At 52.5% G+C, this 13327-nt stretch overlaps 1 pseudogene across 1 annotated transcript; it reads left to right on the forward strand.

Moving 5' to 3' along the window:
* Nucleotides 1-1068: 1068 nt before the first annotated feature.
* On the forward strand, nt 1069-11423 carry LOC311370851 (E3 ubiquitin-protein ligase RNF38-like; annotated as a pseudogene). Its single transcript, XR_014684309.1, has 12 exons — nt 1069-1170; nt 3717-3850; nt 3898-3932; nt 4527-4772; nt 5312-5479; nt 7021-7192; nt 7756-8016; nt 8531-8634; nt 8927-9011; nt 9370-9491; nt 10049-10148; nt 10936-11423. The product of XR_014684309.1 is annotated as an E3 ubiquitin-protein ligase RNF38-like (transcript).
* The last annotated feature ends 1904 nt before the right edge of the window (nt 11424-13327 follow it).

Raw genomic sequence — 13327 nt, forward strand, 5'->3', positions numbered from 1 at the left:
GGGGGGGGGGGGGGGGGGTATGACGGCAGGGAGGGGGGCGCTGACCCCACCGGTATGGATATGAAAATGGGCACAAAGACTATCCCTAGGGGTGTGTGTGTGTGTGTGTGTGTGTGTGTGTGTGTGTGTGTGTGTGTGTGTGTGTGTGTGTGTGTGTGTGTGTGTGTGTGTGTGTGTGTGTGTGTGTGTGTGTGTGTGTGTGTGTGTGTGTGTGTGTGTGTGTTACTGGTAGGGTGTGATGACAGCAGAAGAGGAAGAGACACAGAGAGAGAGGCTAAGGGAGGGAGGGAGAGGGCGGGGTGGGGGAGAGAGACAGGCTGAGGGTGAGAGAGAGAGAGTGGGGGAGAGAGAGGGAGGGGGCGATGGCTCGTACCCACCCTGCCATGGATCAATTTGCCTCATGGCCCTGCGCCCTGCGTTTAAATGTTTTGAATGTCATATTCAAAAGGAAAAGAGCTTTTTGTTAAATTAACAGTGAGATGCTTTTTGAAGGCTCGCGGCTCCAGAAATAAACTAGGCATTTCTATGTCGATCAAAACTGTGAGGTTACATTATTTATTGACTTCCTCCAAACTAATTCTGACTACATGCGGGACGAATTGCCAGAAATCTGCTAACGATAAATCTATATTTATTCCCCCCCGAATGTGAAGAATCTGATTCTGTCTTCACTCACATTTGATCTACACGCATTCCTGTTTTCTTTTGAGTGTTGTGTGGCCTTGAGTCGCCCGACAACCCACTGCTAATCAAACTTTTCTCGCCAGCCGTGCTTCAAATCCTCTTTCATAAATCGAATCACTTATTCCAGGTTTATTTATAAACGCCAGTACCACAAAAAAATAAGATCATATTTTACTTTATTCCAAGGAATAAGCGTATGATTATTAATGTGTTCACAAAGGCTCAGAAAACCACCCAAAATTTCAAAATGGAAAGTGTTGCAACCGCAGTGCTGTCCCTCCCAGCTGACCCAACGCCCTGTGCTTGCATAACACCCACTGCACTTCCAGAATAAAAGCCCCCGACTGCACTTTCAGAATAAAAGCCCCCGACTGCACTTCCAGAATGAAAGCCCCGGACTGCACTTCCAGAATAAAACCCCCCGACTGCACTTCCAGAATAAAAGCCCCCGACTGCACTTTCAGAATAAAAGCCCTGACCACACTGGTAAAGTCATACGGTTTTAGGTAGACCAGACTACATTCAGATCAATGCCTCGCAGTGTAATGCCATTCAATAGCAGGCTAACGCCATCAGTGCATTAGCGACGTCCGAAACAGATCCGGTTTTTGATTCCCTCCCTTTGTCTCTCGCCCCGCTCAAAGACCTCTCTCTCTCTCCCTCTCACTCTCGTGCTCTCTCTCTCCCGCTCACTCTAGCGCTCCAACACGGCTCAATCAATGGTCACCTTTTGCGAACCCTCCTGAACGCGCTCGCTCGCGGCGGGAACACCATTTCAAAGCACTGACCTTAAAACCACTTTCTGTGTACGACTCTGCCCATGGGGGGGGGGGGGGTCCAATCGATGGGCCCCCGGATATCAGACGGGGCCTTTTGGAGGCTCTGGACGGGTCGGGCTAACGGAGCCCAACGTGTGTGTGTGTGTGTGTGTGTGTGTGTGTGTGTGTGTGTGTGTGTGTGTGTGTGTGTGTGTGTGTGTGTGTGTGTGTGTGTGTGTGTGTGTGTGTGTGTGTGTGTGGAGGGCCAGCGATCGCCGTCACTCGAGACTCCGACACGGATCTCTCCCCAGAGCGGAGTGGCCCGTCATGGCGCCACACACACATAGAAAGACACACACACACCACGTAGAAAGACACACAACCACACACACACACACCACGTAGAAAGACACACACACACACACACACACACACACACACACACACACACACAGATGCCTGGTGTGTCACCCTAAGCCACGACCCAAATCTGATCCATGGCTCCCGGGCCCCCCAAGGGCCCTGAGGCTCCACATAGTCCCCCACGCCCCCACCCCCCCCACCCTCCTCCTCCTCCGTCCTCTGCCTCCACCTCCTCACTCGCTCCCGCCACCACCTCTCATCCGTCCAACTGTCACTCCCCCCCCCCCCCCCCCCCCCCCGTTTCGTTTGATCCTCTCGCTCGCCCATTCCTATCGAATATCCCGCCGCGCTCTGGGCTGAGTGAGGTCATTGTTATCGTTAGCCTGCTAGCTCCCCTTAAGCAAGCTAAGCTAGGGTCAAATATGAGACCAATTGGGGTCCCTAGCTGTGTGTGTGTGTGTGTGTGTGTGTGTGTGTGTGTGTGTGTGTGTGTGTGTGTGTGTGTGTGTGTGTGTGTGTGTGTGTGTGTGTGTGTGTGTGTGTGTGTGTGTGTGTGTGTGTGTGTGTGTGTGGGACCGGGTTAAAGAGAAAGGGTTTCCAGGACCCAGCCGTTAACGACTACTAGTTCCGTTTTGTTGGAGCCACAGAAATCGCCTCTGAGCGCAATTGTGTGTGTGTGTGTGCTGCTGCAGCACAGTGGCAGCTACGTGTGTGTTTGTGAGTGTGTGTGTTTGTGTGTGTGTGTGTGAGGCTGCACTCCAGCTGTTTCCTCTTAGCTACCATGCTGCTCTCAGTGCTTCTGAGAGTTTTATGTGTGTGTGTGTGTGTGTGTGTGTGTGTGTGTGTGTGAAATAAAGTCTTGAGACGCTGAGTCATTTTAATCACACTTTGAAAAACGTCCTCCCACGCGGACGGCAAGCCGGGGGTGAGGGAGGAGGGGGGCGGCAAAGGGTGAGGGGGGCGGCAAAGGGTGAGGGGGAGAGGGACGTGGCCAACATGGCAACATAAGCTATAGAATATCGCAAGAGAAGAACGGTGACGAACGGATGACCTGTGTGTGTGTGTGTGTGTGTGTGTGCGCGACTCACAGAGAGCAGAATGTCTCGGCCTCCTCACTCTGCCAGTAAGAGGGTGACTCACGATGAGTGGGTGAGTGGCTCAGTGGCTGAGGTCTGGGAGCTCACGGCTCCACCGCCGCGGCCGCCAATGCCGACTTGTTTAGACCCAACCGGGCCGACTGCATTGCTCAGCAATGTGCGTTCCAGGGGCTCCGGTAAAGGGCGTGTCGTACACATGTGGACACGCATAGGAGCTCTGCCTCACAGCCCTCTCCTCCCCACTCCCCACGCCCCCCCCCCCCCCCCCCCCCCAACCCCCCGGCCCGGAAGCCTCTCTGTGCCGGGGGGGGGAAAGCAGTGTTGGCTCGGTTCGGACGCAGACTTGCGACACATGCACACCTTGGCAGGAAACGCTGTGAGTCAGAGGAGGGGAAGGCGGAGTTGTGTCTGACGTCGGAGCTCAGCGGCTGGTGGGCTGTAACCGGAACTCGGGCGTGACCGTACTGCTTTGATGCGTCCGGGTTCAACCCCCCCCCCCCCCCCCCCTCCCCCGCGCGCCGGGTCCTGGGTCTGGGGTAGGGGGTAGTTTGGCTCAGGAAGTAGAGCTGGTTGATTGTAACCGGAGGGTCGCTGGTTCGATCCTCCGAAGGTGTCCCTGAGCAAGGCACCTCACCCTAACTGCTGTCGCCTTACATGCGTTGACTCTGACCGTGAACCGTCCACTGAATGCCATAAATGTAAACGTCAACGCTAACCTGTTCCTCTCTCTTCCTGTTCCTCTCTTTTCCTGTCCTTCCTCCACCCTCCTCCACCCTCCTCTACCTCCTCGACCCTCCACCTCCACCCCCGGCAGAGCGAGGACAGCCCCAGCCCCAAGCGCCAGCGGCTGTCCAGCCAGTCGGTGCTGGAGCAGCTGACCTCCGCGGCCCCGCCTCCGCCCACGCCCTCCCCCCCCCATCCGGCCCTGGGAGCTGGGGCACCCCAGCCGCCGGCCGCCCCACCCCCACCCCCACCCCCACCCCGCCTTCCACCAGGAGAGGTGTCTGACGCCAGGCCGCCAGAGACGCAGGTATGAGGAGGGGGGGATACAGATGTATGTTTATATAATATGTTTATGTAATAATAATAGTGATAGATTGTGATGATTACAAACATTGGAACAAATGTAATCATAAGACATCATCTTAAGATGACATCATCGGATGCTCGGCCTGGTGGCTCATCTCTCTGTCTCTCTCTCTCTGTGTCTCTGTCTCTGTCTCTCTCTCTCTCTCTCTCTCTCTCTCTCTCTCTCCTCCCTTCCTCCAGCCCCCCAGCGAGGCGTCAGCGGGGCCGCCCGGCCAGACCCTCCCGCCACCCGCCCCCCCAGCTCCACCACCAGCCCCAGCAGCAGCAGCAGCAGCAGCAGAACCCGCAGAACCCGCAGAACCCGCACCAGCAGAACCAGCAGCACCAGCAGAACCAGCAGCACCAGCACCCCTCCCCCCTCGGCCCGGGGGCCCGCCTCTCCCCCACGGACCCCCAGAACGAGAACTACCACCACCACCCCCCGCCCCCGCCACCGCCCCCGCCCCCGGCCCCCCACCCCGCCGCCGCCGCTGCCGCCGCCGCCGCCGCCGCCCACCACACCTACCCCGCCCACGCACACGCCTCCTACGGCCAGCCCTCCTCCGTCGGGACCGGGGGGGCGGCGCCCCCACCCGCCGAGGAGCCCAGGGCCTTCCACCCCCCCACCCTGTCCTCACGCCTGCTGCACCCGGCCGCGCACCACCACCACGCCCACCACCACCCCCCGCAGCACCCCCCCCACCACCACCACCACCACCACCACCACCCCCCTCCTCACCCCCACCACCACCCCCACCCCCACCAGCAGCAGGGGGCCATGGTGCTGGACCTGCACGAGCAGGTACGTGGGGTCAGGCCTTCCTCCTGTCTGTCTGTCTGTCTGTCTGTCTGTCTGTCTGTCTGTCTGTCTGTTAGGGTGAGGAGAATCATTTGAGGATCGTGATTCTTGGCTTCTGCAATACTTGCATCCTCAGGTGGACGCAAAGATCATCTTTTTGTCTATAGTTTTGAAGCCATAAACATACGTTCTACAGCGGACGCTATGGTACATGTTCTGTTGTCGCATATTTACAGAATCTCAAAACCTATGGTAGTGGCCCTCAAATATCGATGTAATGTTGAACGGTCTGCTCCCTGCTGATTCTAAGCCCTGGTGTGTACATATGTGTGCTTGTGTGTACATACGTGTGCTTGTGTGTACATACGTGTGTGTGTGTGTGTGTGTGTGTGTGTGTGTGTGTACATACGTGTGCTTGTGTGTACATACGTGTGTGTGTGTGTGTGTGTGTGTGTGTGTGTGTGTGTACATACGTGTGCTTGTGTGTGTTTGGTGCTGTGTTGCTGAGTGCTGACCGGTTGCCTCTCGTCGTCGCGTTGCAGCTGCAGCAGCAGGGTAGCGTCCCCGTGTCCTACACCATGACCCCCGTGCCCCCCCACGGTCTGACCGGCCCGCTGTGCAGCGGCCAGCACCTCCCCCCCGCCTGCTCCTCCCAGCAGCAGGTACCCAGCTGCAGCGTGGTCTTCAGCACGGGCCAGCACTACCACCCGGTGAGTAGCACTGCCACCCGGGGAGCGGCCCACGCCCTGCTCCACTGCACCGGTTCCCAACCTCTGGGTCGGGGGCCACTTGGGGTCTCCTGATTTGGTCGCAGGAAACTGCTAGCATACGCTATAATGTCATATAAAGGGGAACCCGCAGGATTAAGAGTTTGGAGATTATTTTTGGGCCTCATTGAGTTGTGACTAAGGGGTGGATGTGTTTTATGTTGATGAGGTAAGTTTTTGAGATATAATGTGGTACAAATTGCAGTAATTATAAAATAGGATTCAGAATCAAGGCAGACACTGCGGCCGGCCTTGATATTCTATCTGCAAACAATGAAGTGAGATTCAACAGTTTGTACAATCGAAACTTTTAAAACTTGGACCTCCTAATAAGATAATTAAAAACGAATTGAATGGAGTAAGAAATAACCTTCTTATTTAATGATGAAAAAAAACAAGATATTTAAATTGAAACACTAGTCAGTGCACTTTGGAGTTGTACTCTGGTTGTATTACCTAGTTGTATTGCCTATAGAGTTATTTGTAGTAAACATAAGATTTTTACCCTTTTCTGTCTAAATTGGGGACTTATTTCAGTACCAGTGATAAAATGGCATCTATGTTGACGATCATATAAGACAAATTAAGGTGGTTTTGGATGGTTGTATCTGAGAAATTTTACGAGTACACCAAGCACATTACCGAGTCAGAGTAGTGGTATCAGTATCGGTGCATCCCTAATAGTAATACAATAATTCAGGCTCTGCAAATCTGGGGTCATAGGTCAAAAATATTGGTTTACCTTTGAAGAGCCATGTAGATATTTGATGTCCTTTATATGCAAACAGACTGCCTAATGATTGGGACCCAGGAGCAAACTACCACCGGCAGATGTCTGTTGGGTAAAAAACTATTTGAGTGGTAGCAGACGCACACGAGTTAAAGTCGGCGGTCGCAAACAAATTCAGAGCTAGAAACGGGGTCAGGGGTCAAAGAGGTTGGGGACAACCGTCTGGTGTCTCAACCCCCACCACACCCCCCCCCCAGTCCCTCACATGAACACACACTGTAGGGCAGTGGTTCTCAAATGGGGGTACTGCAGGGGGTACTCATGAAAAGTTTAAATTCTGAAATCTAGACAATAGAAAATCGAGAAAATGGACAAGTGTAAATAAGTTTAAATGTAAATCGGAAACAGTTGCACGAAGCGCTGGCCCATATTTCACCCCCGATAGTATTTTCACCCTTTTTACTGTTCATGTTAACACTGCCAAATAGAGTGCACAAACATGATGTTTTATACCCATTTCATTTTTTTTTGTGCCGGTGATGGGGGTACTCAGCTGTAAATAATATCTTAGAGCGGGTACACGAGTAGAAAGAGTTTGAGAACCACTTGTGTAGGGTGTACTGGTAGCCTACTGGTAGCCCCTCCGACCGCCCCCACAGTGGTCTGCTGTTGGGCAATGGTCTCCCTCTAGTGGTGAGAGGGGGCACCACCATGGTCTCCTTCTAACCCGTCTTCTGTCTGTCCGTTCCTCCAGATGCTGCAGGCCTGCTCGGTGCAGCACCTCCCCGTGCCCTACGCCTTCCCCTCCCTGCTGTCCAGCGACCCCCAGTTCCTCCTGCCCCCCCCGCCCCACCTCTCCCCCCACCCCCCCCCACCTGCCCCCCCCCGGCCCCTTCCTGCCCTTCCAGGCCCAGCAGCCCCGCTCGGTGAGAACTCACTTCACCTAGCACCCTTCACACTCTGAGACTGTGTGGTCTAGAACCTTCTCTGGTTTGCCGTGTTAACGTTCAGTGAGCAGATGCTTTTGTCCAAAGCGACACAACGTACACTCACTGTATGTTGTGTACGTCCTGGCACTTAAAAACAGTACTTGGCATTGTGTAGCGTCTTATCCTCCCCATCTTTTTTGGTGTACGGGGAATGGGTTAACCTAGCTCGCAAGCTGTTTATCTTGTATTCTCCTATCCATATGGTCACATGTAGTTACAGTTTATAGTTTTGTTCCTATCAAGCACTTTAAGGTGCAATATGTGTGAAAAGAAAACATTAAAGAATAGTGTTCTGATTGTACTAACTAAAATATACGAAGGTATACTAAAACAATCATATTCGCTGATGTGTTTTCATGAGGTTATAAAAGCATCTATTATAGATATATATCACTATATATATGATTCATTAACGTCACTTTATTTTTAACTGAGTTGCATTGTTATCATGACTACTGTTGTGTCACATGCTAACACGCGGCGCGTCTCTCTCCGCACAGCCCCTGCAGCGCATCGAGAACGACGTGGAGCTGCTAGGCGACCAGCTGTCAGTGGGCGGGGGCTACAGCTACCCCCACCACCCCCACCACCACCCCCACCACCACCACCACCACCACCAGCACCAGCAGCAACAGCAGCAGCACCACCACCAGCAGCAGCAGCAGCAGCAGCAGCAGCAGCACCACCACCACCAGACCCCCTCCTCCCCCCTGCAGTTCCTCTCTCACCATGACCCCATGTCACAGGAGCTGTTCACCGTGGTGAGCGCACACGCACACGAACACACGCACACACTAAGGGACACGTGCACTCACGAAGGCACGCACATGCCCCCCGCACCGACGCACACACACACACACAAACGCACGCACACACAATACTAATTAACCACACATACACTCATTATTCATCTAGCACACACACATACATACACGCACACACACACACACACACACACACACACACACACACACACACACACACTAATGAGTTAACACCCATACACACATTATTCATCTAGCACGCACACATGCACAAACACACATACACCCACGAATGCACACACGCACACACTAATGATTTAGCACACATACACATTATTCCTCTAGCACACACACACACGCACACACACACATGCACATATGCAAACCATCTGTCCATCAATCTATTGAGGATGGCATGATGTAAAACTCTTTGTATCTGTCACAGCGATCCGAAGTTGATATCTACACATCTATATTATATGTTTATATATCTGTGCTTATCTTTCTCCAGCCCTACCCCCACTTCATGCCTCGGCGAATCACAGGCCGGCGCTATCGCTCGCAGCACACGGTGCCCCCGTCGCCCTATCACCCCAGCTTCCTGCCCTACGTCCTGTGAGTGAGACTCCCACTTCCTGTCGCCCCCCCCCCCCCCCGCTCCACGGACCGTGAAATCTAAAGATTGTGTTCAAAATAAACAAGAGAGGTGGTGTGTGTGTGTGTGTGTGTGTGTGTGTGTGTGCGTGTGCGCGTGTGTGTGTGTGTGTGCACGGTGTTAGTTGCCATGACGTTATCCGTAGCTGATTCTAATCTCCAGTGCTAACCACTCTCCTTCCCTCCGTCTCCTCCCCCCCCCCCCTCTCCCCCCCCCTCCCTTTCTCTCTCTCTGGCTGTCGGGGCCCCTCAGCTCCATGCTGCCCGTTACCCCCACCGTGGGCCCCACCATCAGTCTGGAGCTGGACGTGGACGAGGGAGAGGTGGAGAACTACGAGGTGGGTCCCAGAATTGAACACGCTCCCCTCTTGTCCTTTCCCCTCCAGAGAGTCTCTCCTCTACCAGAGAGTGTCTCCTCTACCAGAGAGTGTCTCCTCCTCCAGAGAGTGTCTCCTCCTCCAGAGAGTGTCTCCTCCTCCAGAGAGTGTCTCCTCTACCAGAGTGTGTCTCCCTTGTGTCTCCTCCTCCAGAGAGTCTCCCCCTCCTCCAGAGAGTGTCTCCATTCCTCCTCTCTAATACTCTCCCTCCCTCTCCCTCTCCCTCCCTCTCTCTCCCTCTCTCTCCCTCTCCCTCCCTCCCTCTCCCTCCCTCTCCCTCCCTATCTCTCCCTCTCCCTCCCTCTCTCTTTCTCCGCAGGCGCTGCTGAACCTGGCCGAGCGACTGGGCGAGGCCAAGCCCCGCGGTCTGACCAAGGCGGACATCGACCAGCTGCCCTCGTACCGCTTCAACCCCAGCAACCACCAGTCCGAGCAGACCATGTGAGCGCACACAGACACACACACACACACACACACACACACACACACACACACACACACACACACACACACACACACACACACACACACACACACACACTCTCTCGCTCACAGCACAACAAAATACAACACACACAAACAAGGGTCCTACACGTCAGGGATTCTGAAATGGGGGTACGTCTAACCCCTAGGGGTGATCTGAAGGATTGCAGGGGGCACATGGAAAATATCTATATTCCAAATTCGTCTTTTTTCTTCTCATATTGGTTTCAAGGAATGTAAAACAATGCCACTGTGATATCATTTGTTTATTCCAAACACCCCCTTTTAATGAAATGCAATATAATATTCCTAGTTATATTTTCCCCAACCATATATCGTCGTGAATATCTTTCCCGATCGTTACGTGCCGGTGAAGCACATCTCAAGGGCACAGCGGTAACGAACGGTTTGAAGAAGAACCAGTGCCCTCCACGCCCGCCCCAGTGTACAGAGTGCCTCCGCCCAGCAGCAAGCTGACAGCCTGTGTTCCTCTGTGTGCTCCTGTCCTCTCTCAGGTGCGTGGTCTGCATGTGTGACTTCGAGACGCGCCAGCTGCTTCGAGTGCTGCCCTGCAACCACGAGTTCCACGCCAAGTGTGTAGACAAGTGGCTCAAGGTGAGAGTCAGCCCCCCCGCCCCCCCCCCCCCCATGCGTATACACGTGGATGTTAAAGTGATAAACCAGAGGGGTTCCCATATACATTTTTTTCCTTCCCCATACCGATTCCCATTCCTGAACTTGAGTGTCATTGTCGATACCGAGTATATACCGGTACAGCGTCTAGCATTGTGACCACTAAGAGCACTGATTCGTGTTGAAGGGTTCTCTTACGATGACGATGCTCACTTTCTGTCTACAATTTTTTTTTTTTTTACATTCGTAGTCTAGAATTCTAACAATACATTTGGATTCTTGTAGTTAAGTGTCAGCATCCATGTCCTTTTCCGACATGGAACGCACGTCGGTCGGAGATGACGCGTTTCCCATTCCGACTTTCCGCCTTCCGACCGTTAACAAACGCAGCGTAACACCGTAGTGTGTGATGTTCTCTGCCTGTGTAGTACAGGAGCTAGTCATGTGATGGTTACGGACCGGTGCATAGTGCTTGTGTACTCAGCGATACCCAATACTGCATTTTAGGCAGTATCCGAAATTTAATCAGCAGTATCAATTTCCGATACTGGTATTGTCATCGGAACAACTCTAGTTTAAACATCTCGCGTCTCCAAGAGAAGCCGCCACACTCGGCCGTTCGATACTAGACAGACCGTCCCAGTGCAGACTCATCAGTGTGGCGGGAAGAGTCCCAGCATGCAACGGGGGTTTTTGTGTTGGCGTTGCGGACCGAGATTTGTCCCCTAAACCCGGTATCTAATCTTGGTGTCTCTGTGCGTCCCTACAGGCTAACCGGACGTGTCCTATATGCCGAGCAGATGCCTCCGAGGTCCAGAGAGATTCTGAGTGACCTCCCCCTCTCCGCCCCTCCTCCCCCCCTCCCCCTAAGGGGGGGGGGGGGGGGGGGGGCATTCTGCACACCCAGCTGCCACAAACCTGCAAACCTGTGAACATATTTTTCTTCCCCTTTTTCGCGTGTCCCACGCTCCACCACAGAGGGTGGGTTATGGGACCAGTATAGACCAGTACCGTCGTGATCCACGACCAGTCCAGCCTCCAGGATATCGGGACCGCTGTCCTTCCGACCCGGGAATACAGGAAACAAACAAACAAGCATTTAGTTGTAAGAGGAAAGCCTTCTGCACCAAGTGTCTGTCTCCAGGACTACTGAACCCCTCTCAGCTCTCTGCCTTTAACTCATGGTGACTCTTTACTAGCAATGGCCTTTTGACACACACACACACACACACACACACACACACACACACGCACTCACACACACTCACACTCACACTCACACGCACGCACAAAACACACACATGCGCAACAGGCACACACAAACACACACTCACGCAACAAATGAAAACGTGCAGGTGGACATGCAATCTTCTCTTATTAAGAAAAAACTGACCTGTGATTGGGGATAGTGTGAACTAACGAAGGACAGATGTGGAAATCCAAAGAGTTTTGACAATTTCATCATTATTATTATTATTATTACGATCACGGTAAAGTATTGATCACACATCGCCCGTTTGTATGTCCGGTTTCACACGGCTTGTAGGGTTTTGAGCCGAGTTGCTCGAACTTTTATGTTCTGTCTGTTAACATTCCTTGCGTGGCAACATTGTGGGGTCACAACAAAAATACTGTACACTGCCTGGTAGATCGAGCTGTGTGTGTGTGTGTGTGCGTGCGTGCGTGTGTGTGTTACTCAACCATGTTATTTATACAGTAGTCATGCGGTATAGTACACTGATCTCTATGAATTCCTGTTTTCCTACTAATGATTTCCCGTTGTACTTCTGATGGTTGGGGCTTTATTGGATGGCTTCACTTCGCTTAAAGGGCTCCGGTTTGTACCTTATCGCGGCCCCTTCTCAACCAGGATTTGCCGTCAGTTTCTCGCTGATTATTATGGTTTTTTTCTTACTCCACACCCACTACCATCACTACAGCGACTTACATCAGCCATCGTCTTACCAATAGATCCCCCCGTGATAGGTGCATGATTAGGTCTAGGTGCCATGCTATTACTGTACGGCCACAGCGACAGGGGAAGATGCACAGATATGTTTTCTCTTGGCTACCTCTACGTTCCTTCAACACTTAAAAGCACCACAACTTAAACCGTGCTTATCCTGCAGTCGCCCTTTCGTTTTGTTCACAGCACACAAACAGTATAGTCCCTCGCCGTTCTGGCCCCCAGATGTTGTCAGTGGGGTTGAATGCTACCCCTACGTAGGAGGGGGCGTGCAGAGCCCTGGGTGTGCCTGCTGAAGACCCAGGCTTCTCTCTGTGCTACAGAGAGAAGATTCTCGCTGTGTTTATTATAATTTGTTTGAACCATCAGAGCACACGTCTTTTTGTCTTTCTCCAAGCGGATCTCTCTCTGACGATGGATTGGATACCTAAGCACTTTATTGTTTTTAAATACACCACAACTCACAACTTTGTAGATCTATTTCTGAATACGTTTTTTTTTTTTTCTCTGAATACTTTTCCCCTGATTCTTGTTATATGAACTGATATTTTGGGGCGTTCAGACGTCCGTGTTTCTCATCAGAGTCCTGGGTGATAAGCAGGGTTGAGGGTTTGATTCTGACCTGTAGTGTGTGTGTGTGTGTGTGTGTGTGTGTGTGTGTGTGTGTGTGTGTGTGTGTGTGTGTGTGTGTGTGTGTGTGTGTGTGTGTGTGTGTGTGTGTGTGTGTGTGTGTGTGTGTGTGTGTGTGTGTGGTCTACTGTCTCAAAATCCCCTTCCACCCAAACCTGTTTTTCTTCTTTAACGCTAGCCTGTGAAACGCGTTCCGTATATCGTCTCACAGAACAGTATATTTTTCGTTTGCAGTGCAACACAACAACCACCTGACTCTTTAGTAACCATGTAGTGATCGACAGAACGACAAACCTATATTGGATCCAAATGGGTGTTTTGGTTTGTGCGACGATTGGCAAGCTGTGACAGGGGGAAACTGCACGAGGTGGGCTATTTTAGTTTTAGGCGTCTGCTGCAGTGTTACAAAAGGTGAAATGAAAGAGTCTGTGGTGGGTAGGGGTCCTCTCTGCCTCCTGTCAGCAGCTCCATGCTGGCCCGTTCCGTCTGAACCCCAGCGCAGCAGCAGCATAGTCTAACGGAGACGGGTGAATATGGCGGTCGGCTCATAACTCTTCTCCGGCGT

The sequence above is a fragment of the Micromesistius poutassou genome, assembly GCF_964030765.1.
Source record: "Micromesistius poutassou genome assembly, contig: SCAFFOLD_1119, whole genome shotgun sequence".
NCBI lineage: Eukaryota > Metazoa > Chordata > Actinopteri > Gadiformes > Gadidae > Micromesistius > Micromesistius poutassou.